Raw genomic sequence first — 8,156 nt, forward strand, 5'->3', positions numbered from 1 at the left:
AGGTCTCAGTGAAAAACTTAAAGAGTTGTTTTCATTGGCGTTCCTTAGATTCTCAGCTTCCGTTCTCAGCATTGTTATGTGGGGTCATCTGGAGTGTGATGCTTACTCCACCCTCAGGGTAGAGTTGCCAGAGTGAGAGAGGTAATCATGTAGGTGAGACTTTGGAGGTGGGGTGTAGGCTTAGGTTGGCTGTAGTTTGTTCATTGAATGCCACTTGGTCTGCACATTTCAAATCAGTGCACCTCCAGGGCCAAGCAATTATCAGTCCACACTGGAAGACTTCACCCTAGGGATCTCCCTTGTGTTTCACTCATGTGATGGAGGAGCCAATTCTTAGTCCACTGTGCCACCTGTGAATGCCATGTATCCTGTTCTTGAGTTCAGTCTCCAAACTCAATCTATGCCATCCCTGCACTTTTGCAGACCGTCCTGCAAGGAACCAGATTGAAAAGGCACGGGGAGAGCCTGGTGGAATCCAGACCAGTAATCCCCTGTGTAACTGCTCTCCACTTTTGCTTTTCTCCTACTCAGGCACACTCTGTATCATGCAGTGTGGTTTTCCTAGGCCAGTATTTTGGGTCAAACACAGGTTTGCCAGGAATCACCTGCCTAACTGCTGGTCCTTGTGCAGCAGTTGTAAATGGTTTATTTCTCTGTCCTCCCCTCACAGCCAGGAGAGAGGCAGTTTTTTCCCTGCAAAAGGATATTATGTAACCTAACTTTTATTTTAGTCAGGCTGTGTTTTTCACCTCTAAACTTTCTGTACCCAGACATACTTAAAGCATTGTAAAAATGTATTTTCCTTTAATTTCTTTATTCCTCCATTTTTGCTTGTGGAGGGAGCTCTCTGGCTTGTGTCCCCAGCCTTCCAACACCCCTCTTTTAATTTTACCTTCTCTTTCTTCTCCATCTGCTTTCCTAAGGGGAGAGATATGAAGCTAAATTGTTAATAATACAGAGTGCCCAGGAGCATAATCACAGAGATTAACAACCCATTGATTCGAGGGAGTGGAGGCTGATTATTTTCTGAAATAAATATTGCTTTATTCATTGGTCTCAGCATTTGTCAGGTGTTTATCTTCAACACTGAGGAACAAAGACCTGTTCCTGATCTCCAAGAACAGTATCAGGTGGAGGCTCTCCTCGGATCATCACCAAGATAAGCTCCTCTGCACCTTATGTCTTTCTGAGGTACATCTTTCTGTTTCACTTTGGATGATACTTTGGGTACTCATCAGTTATTTAGATGCAATAAGCATAGGCTGCCTAAACTTACAATTGGGCCAAAAAGGTTTCATGGGTTTTTATGCCTCCTAATAACTGGCCCTGTGGGTTAGGCATGATGGGCTCTGAAAAGGTCATTTCCTACTCTCCAATCCTGGTTCTGAGCTTGTCTGGAGCTAGGTAAGAGTTTGCCCTGATTCTGATCTGTCTTTGTATGTGAGTTCTTGAGCACAGGAGAGAAGCATTTTCAAGATTCTGGCTAGAGCCCTCCCTGGTGAATCTCAATGACTCTCCCCCTACCTTCTCTCCTGACAGCCCACTGGGTAACCTATGGTGATTGGTCAATTAGGCAATGCTGTGCAAATGCCCCAGTAACACATATACCACCTGTGAGCTGACCACATTTTCCTCCTTCTGCATGCACCTCCTGAGCATCTCCATTTCCTCCTAGATCAGACTCTAGCCCCTGAGAGACAGACATATTACATGGAATGATCCATAAAGAAAGGCATGTATCTTTTAATTTACTTCTTTCTTAAAAATTCCTTGAGGAAAAGGATATTAAGCATTCAATAACCACTAGATGTCCTCCTTGGCCTCTGGGGATTCCTCTGGCACATATCAAGTGTAAGCTGTTTTGTTTCATCCTTTACCCCAAGTGACTCTGGTCTTGTATAGACTTGTCAGACCGTGGTTAATAGAAGAAAATCTGGGGTATCACATTCGAAAATTTTATAGTGGCAGAGGAAAATCAGTAATCACCATTGAGTCTGAATACCTTGCGTCTTTGGTGTATGTCAAAAGAAACTTTGCATTCTTGCTGATAATGCAGCAATAAATTCAGCAGAAAATTGAAAATGAGAGATGGGTTTGCTGACCATGAGAAGCTCATTAGGTAGATGTCCCTAGCAAAGTGGGCAGTTTTTCTGTTGCAGATGCCTGAGTTCTGATTTCTCATACAGAGATGGCATCTTTGTTCAAAACGGTTATGCAGGTTCACGACTAGCCTGCATACTGTAAAAGTGAAGCAAGGTTAACCCACAGATGCTCAAGAAAAAGTGCCTCATTTTCTTCTTCTGCCAAACATGGTCTCAATACAAAATCTCCAATAGAAAATCGTAGCTGTCAGAGTGAAATATAAATTTTAATACAATTCTGAAGCTTAGCCTGTTTTATTAAAGCAGAAACATATTCCGAAGTTCCCCCATGGATAGGACTAAGAAGAAAATGCAAATTGTGCCCCAAATGAAAATAGTATCCAGCTATGATTCTTCATTCTGAATGAGGCCCAGTACTTCCCCCACAAAAAGTTTATTAACTAATGTTAGGCTCAGTACAGACAGGAAAAGAAGGCATCTAAGAGTCTCATGTTCTTCCAGGTTAATAAGTCACACAGTAAGGATAGGTAATCCAGAGACTTGCAGTTTTTTCATGACTACGCACCCATGAAGGAGGAGAAAAATTGTGCCAATGCAGGTAAGGCAACAGTTAAATTCATAAGTTATGGCAGGAGGGCAGAAACTGCTGACCCCTCCCGGTTCAGGGATAGTTCCTAGGCAAAAAGAAAGTTTCTTTTATTCAGGCATCCATGTTCTGTTCTCTTTCATTCATTTTAATTTTTGTTCAGAAGGGAGCCTCATCCTCAAAATTATAATGGGAAAGACCTAATCAAATTTTTAAAAAATTACTTATAGGCATCTACTTCCAAACCTGGCCTGATTCCCAACTGTCATAATAGGAAAATAGTCTCCAGAGGAAATCTAAAGTAAACCCCCCCCCATACCTTACAAAATTTACACCTTTTATCTAACTTTTGGTTATACAAAATCTTGGAAAAGTAAGTGGTCAAAAGTACCCTATGTATGAGGTTTTCCTCTGAAGCTCAAAAACCCCAAATTTAATTCTCTATTTGTTGAAATAGCGAGGGTTTCTTAAAGGTCTAGTCAACTCCTATCTATCAAGATAATTTATTCTTAAAACACTAACTGGTCTTATCTCTCAAGATAATTTCCAGTGTCTGTTAGGTTCTAATATTTAGGGGAACTGGTCTTAAAGGAATTAGTGTATGTACAACTCTGGTTAAATGAACAACTATTATTGGATTCTTTGTGTATGAGATGTATTCATAATATTCCCACTATACAAGCCTTTAGAATATAAATTTTAGAAGTGCATTTTACCAAACTGGTGTTCTTCAGACTGAGGCTTTCTGTATCAGCAATCTCCTTCACACATATATAAAAATGACACATGTAGTTAGAATTTTATTTATATCATTTAATATTTTGTAACATGGTAAAAAGAACCTGTCATCAATAAATTTTGTATGACATTTTGTGTTATTCTTTTTGGAAGGTAATAAGTAAATCCCAGTTTATTTAAAGATTGAAAATGTGGAACATGAATTCATTTTGCCACATTCCCCCCAACAAAAGTGGTTAAGAGATCTCTAGTTTTTTAAATTCAGGTATCAGATGTAATGTTGGATTGTGTTAACTGCTATCCATTAAGCTCAGAAAACAATATTAAAATTTTATGAAATAATATTTAAGAAAGAGGAACAATCAGTTTTAGAAAAAAAACATTGACCTAAGAATTGTCAAGAGGACTCCTCAACTGAGTTAAGATTCTGCTTCTCACCTTATTCCACGTCAGGATGAGTCCAAAATACACTAAAATTCAGTTAATTTAAAGTTAAGTTCAAAAAATAGATTTTTTGTTATACAGATTACTGTGGTCTAAAATATACAGGGAATATTATATATAATTAGTAGAAGTTTGTGATTACAAAATATTGTTTTTTGGTTCATAGCTGTTATACCAATTAAAGATGCATTTTCTCTTATAATTTTATTTTTTATTTTCCTTATAACACTTTGGAACTGCTGTCTGGGTGATTTAGAGAAATACAACTTCTTATTAGAAGTACAACTTCTTATTCTACTAATAACCTGAGTTAATTTGAGATAATAGACAATCACCTATAGGACAGATAGATAGGATATAAGGCTGACTTCCAGTGCTTATATTGATGTCAATTAAATAGAAGAGGTAAGTTACTATAAAATTATACACATTGTTTCAGTCTGTTTTTTTCACTGCTGTGACTAAGTACCTGACCAGAACAACTATAAATGGGGAAAGATTTATTTGGGGGCTCACGGTTTCAGAGATTTCAATTCATAGACAGCAGGCTCCATTTCTTGGGGTTCAAAGTGAGGTTGAATGTCTTGACAGAAGAGAGTGGCAGAAATGTTGTAAACATTGATGTGGCTTGTCACTATTCTACACTGATTTTAACTCCTTTGGGTATAGACTGAGGAATAGGATAGCTGTGTGAAATAGTGGTTCCATTCCAAGTTTTCTAAGTATTCCCCACACTACTTTCCATAGAGGTTGCACCAATTTGAAATCCCACCAGAAACATATGAGTGTACCTTTTTCTCCACATCCTCATCAACACTTATTATTGCTTTTATTCTTTATAATTGCCATTCTGATTAAAGTGAGATAAAATCTTAGAGTGGTTTTGATTTGCATTTCTCTGATTACTAGAGAAGTTGAACATTTTCTTCATATATTTGTTGATTATATATCTTCATCTGAGAAATGTCTGTTCAGTTCCTTAGCCCATTTATTGATTGGATTATTTATTTTTTGGTGCTAAGTTTTCTTAAGTTCTTTATATATCCTGGAGATTAGTGTTCTATCTGATGTGCATGTAGTAAAAATGTTCTCCCACTCTGTGTGTACTATCTTCATGTTATTTTATTTTCTTTTCTGAGAAGAAATTTTTTGGTTTGAATACATCCCATTTATTAATCTTAATTTTATTTATAACACTTTAGGGGTCTGGTTAAGGAAGACAGGACCTATTCTGAATTGATGAAAATCTGGGCCTACTTTTGTTTCTATTAGGTGTAGGTCTCTGGTTTAATTCCTAGGTTGCTGACCCACTTTGAGTTGAGCTTTGTGCATAATGAGAGATAGTGATTTAATTTCATTTTGCTGCATATGGACTTTCAGTTTTCCCTGAAACTGAAATCATATCATCTCGTATATGAATCATATACGAGAGTTTACCTCGTATACGAATCATTTCAATCAAAACAATCATTTGGTGAAGAGGCTATCTATCACCAATGTATGTTTTCAGTGCCTTTGTCTAATATAACTGAATTTATGTAGGTTTGTCTGTCTTCTATTCTTTACCATCGTCCTATATGTTTATTTTGGTGCCAATACCATGCCTTTTTGTTACTATAACTCTGTAGTATAGTTTATGTTCTGGTGTTGTAATGCCTCTTGCTTCACTCTTCCAGTAAGGGTTTCTTTGGATATTCCTGGTCTCTTATTTTTCTAAATGAATTTCATGATTGCTTTTTCTATTTCTATGAGGAAGGTTTTGGGGATTTTATTTGAAATTGCATTAAATCTATATAATGCTTTTGGTAGTATGGCCATTTGGACAATATTAATTCCTTCTATCTAAGAACATGGGATATCCTTCCATCTTCTAAGGTCTTCAATGTGACAGTTGTATTTTCAATATTTTATAAAATAATTACAAATTGTGCAATATACTTAAGGAAGAACATAGAAGACATTGCTGGAATATATTTAAAATAACTAATTAATGGAAACAACTGTCATCATATTCAAGGAGTTTCCTGGATTGGCAGAATACTGTTAAGTCATCATAACTACCCAAAGGGGCATACAGAATCAATGCAATCTCTATCAAATTCCTTATGTCTTTTTATGCAATGTGGTTTTGACAGAAAAAGTCTTTCTAATGTTAGTATAGAAATTCAAAGGCTCCCAAACAGTCTAAACACTCTTGAAAAGGAAGAACAAGTTGGAAAACTCAACTTTCTTATTTCAAAACCTTCTACAAAGCTTCTATAGACAAAAACTATCAGATGCAATTTGTCCTTGATAGAGTAGTGCCTCATCTTGTTTTCTTATCTTTTATTTTGCTTTCTTTTACCCTGTCTTCTTTTCTCATCTTCCCTTTTTTCTTGTCTTTTAGCATACTGAGGATAGAAGAGATAATGAGTATATCCTTTTTAATCTCCTAGGCCATTCTGTCTTGGTTTCTCTTCAACATCACTTATGGGTAGATTTGTGTCCCTGGATAGACATGGTGAAGTGATCAAAACCAGTACTTCAAAGTGGAACATGTGTGGGTTAGGGTCATTGAGGATGGGATTAGTGAAAATGAGGTCACACTAGAGCTAAGTGGTTCCTACATCCAGTAATGGAATCTAGCAGGACTCACAAAGACTGTGTGAAGATAAAAGAACAGAGAACACATGTGTCAAGGAACAGCACTGAAGAGCTATAGCTGCATCCAAAGAATTCTTAAACTGTACTGCAAGTTAAGAAGAATGAGACTACTTCCCCAAAAGATTAAAATAGATGGTGACACTGCCAATACCTGTATTTCAACTTTTAACATCCAGAGAGATGAAAGGATAGATTTTTCTTGCTTTAAGCAATCCTGCTTAGGTTTATGGGTCTATAAGCCCTTGGAAATGTAAATAAGGGCCTTAGGCATTTATAGAGCTCTCATTTCAGTTACCATACTGATTTATAAGGAATAACAAGGCAGAAAATAAAGATGATTTGCATCTCCTAAATACCTCCTGAAATCAAAGATAAAGGGAGAAAGTTAGGTTTGAAAGTTGCCAAAGAGAGAGGTAATAAATTTTAAATTAAACTGAGAGTGGATAATGAAGATGGATAAGAAGATGAATGGATGTGTAATGTGGGGAAAGACTTGAAGTAGGGTGCAAAGAGATTTGGGGAAAAAATGGTACCAAGAGATATAAGCACCTTGGTGGAAACAAAAAGCATCTTGAAGCCAACAGGTGGCATGTAAGCAAGGGCAACAATAGTCCCAAGGGAAAGTGTGAAAGTCCCAGATTAGGAAAGGCAAGATCCAGGATGCCCATCCTGTACTTGTCCCACCTGCCAGTCATCTGACTGCTACTGATTCAGCTGTCCAGAGAAAACTACACCAAATGGATGAATCCAAGACACCATCATGATCTTTGTGTGCACCACTTGGGAACAGAATCTCCAAAGTCCAAAAGGGCCATCCAAGAGCCTCTGGGACACTCAGAAATGAGGTGTCCTGATTGCTGCCTTTCTGCACTTCTCAATGGCTGCCCTCAGAGTACTGACCAACTAGAATGGTGGTCTGGACAGCAAGGCAAGTTCTTACTGGGTGCATGTGCTGAGATTACTCCCTGCTATAGTAGATGCCTAACATTTTAGCTTTTGCATTTCACGTGCTTGGATTCAAATGGTTTCAATGGGAATCTCACCAGTAGGAAGGAAAGACATGGGATGAAAAGTGCTCAGTGTTCTCACCTGGCACCCAGCATGAGAAGGTGGGTATAGGAGGAAGCCATTGTGGAGGTGAAGTATCAGAAGACATTTGACATTAGGTGGGGCTCATTTCCAGACTGGGAAAGACTGGGCCAGTCAAATACTAAACCAGCTGGATATTGGGCACCTGGAAGAACCATCTTTAATTGAGAGGAAATGTAACTATAGGTGACATGATTAGCAGGTTTTCAAGACTGTTTGTGCCCAAATGTACTCTGAGACCTCTTTTTGAGCTCCTATAATGAGGGGCAGAAAAGGTTTTGCATTAATTTGCATTTAATTTAACTCCTGGTCAAGAAAATGGCTTGTCACCTATCATCATATGCAGACTTATCTGTCCATTGTTTGAATTTGGTCTTGTAACTCCGTTGAGAAAATGAATGGATGAGAAACAAGAGTGTTCATTGACTAAAGACAGCATTGAAAAGGACCAGAGAGAACTAAGCTTGACCTTGCCACCATCCTAGCTGAAGATCTGAATAACACTTTCAAATAAAATCTGAATGAGTTGTTTTTAAAATCAAGAGTTAAGAACT

The sequence above is a fragment of the Ictidomys tridecemlineatus genome, chromosome 4 (assembly GCF_052094955.1).
Source record: "Ictidomys tridecemlineatus isolate mIctTri1 chromosome 4, mIctTri1.hap1, whole genome shotgun sequence".
NCBI lineage: Eukaryota > Metazoa > Chordata > Mammalia > Rodentia > Sciuridae > Ictidomys > Ictidomys tridecemlineatus.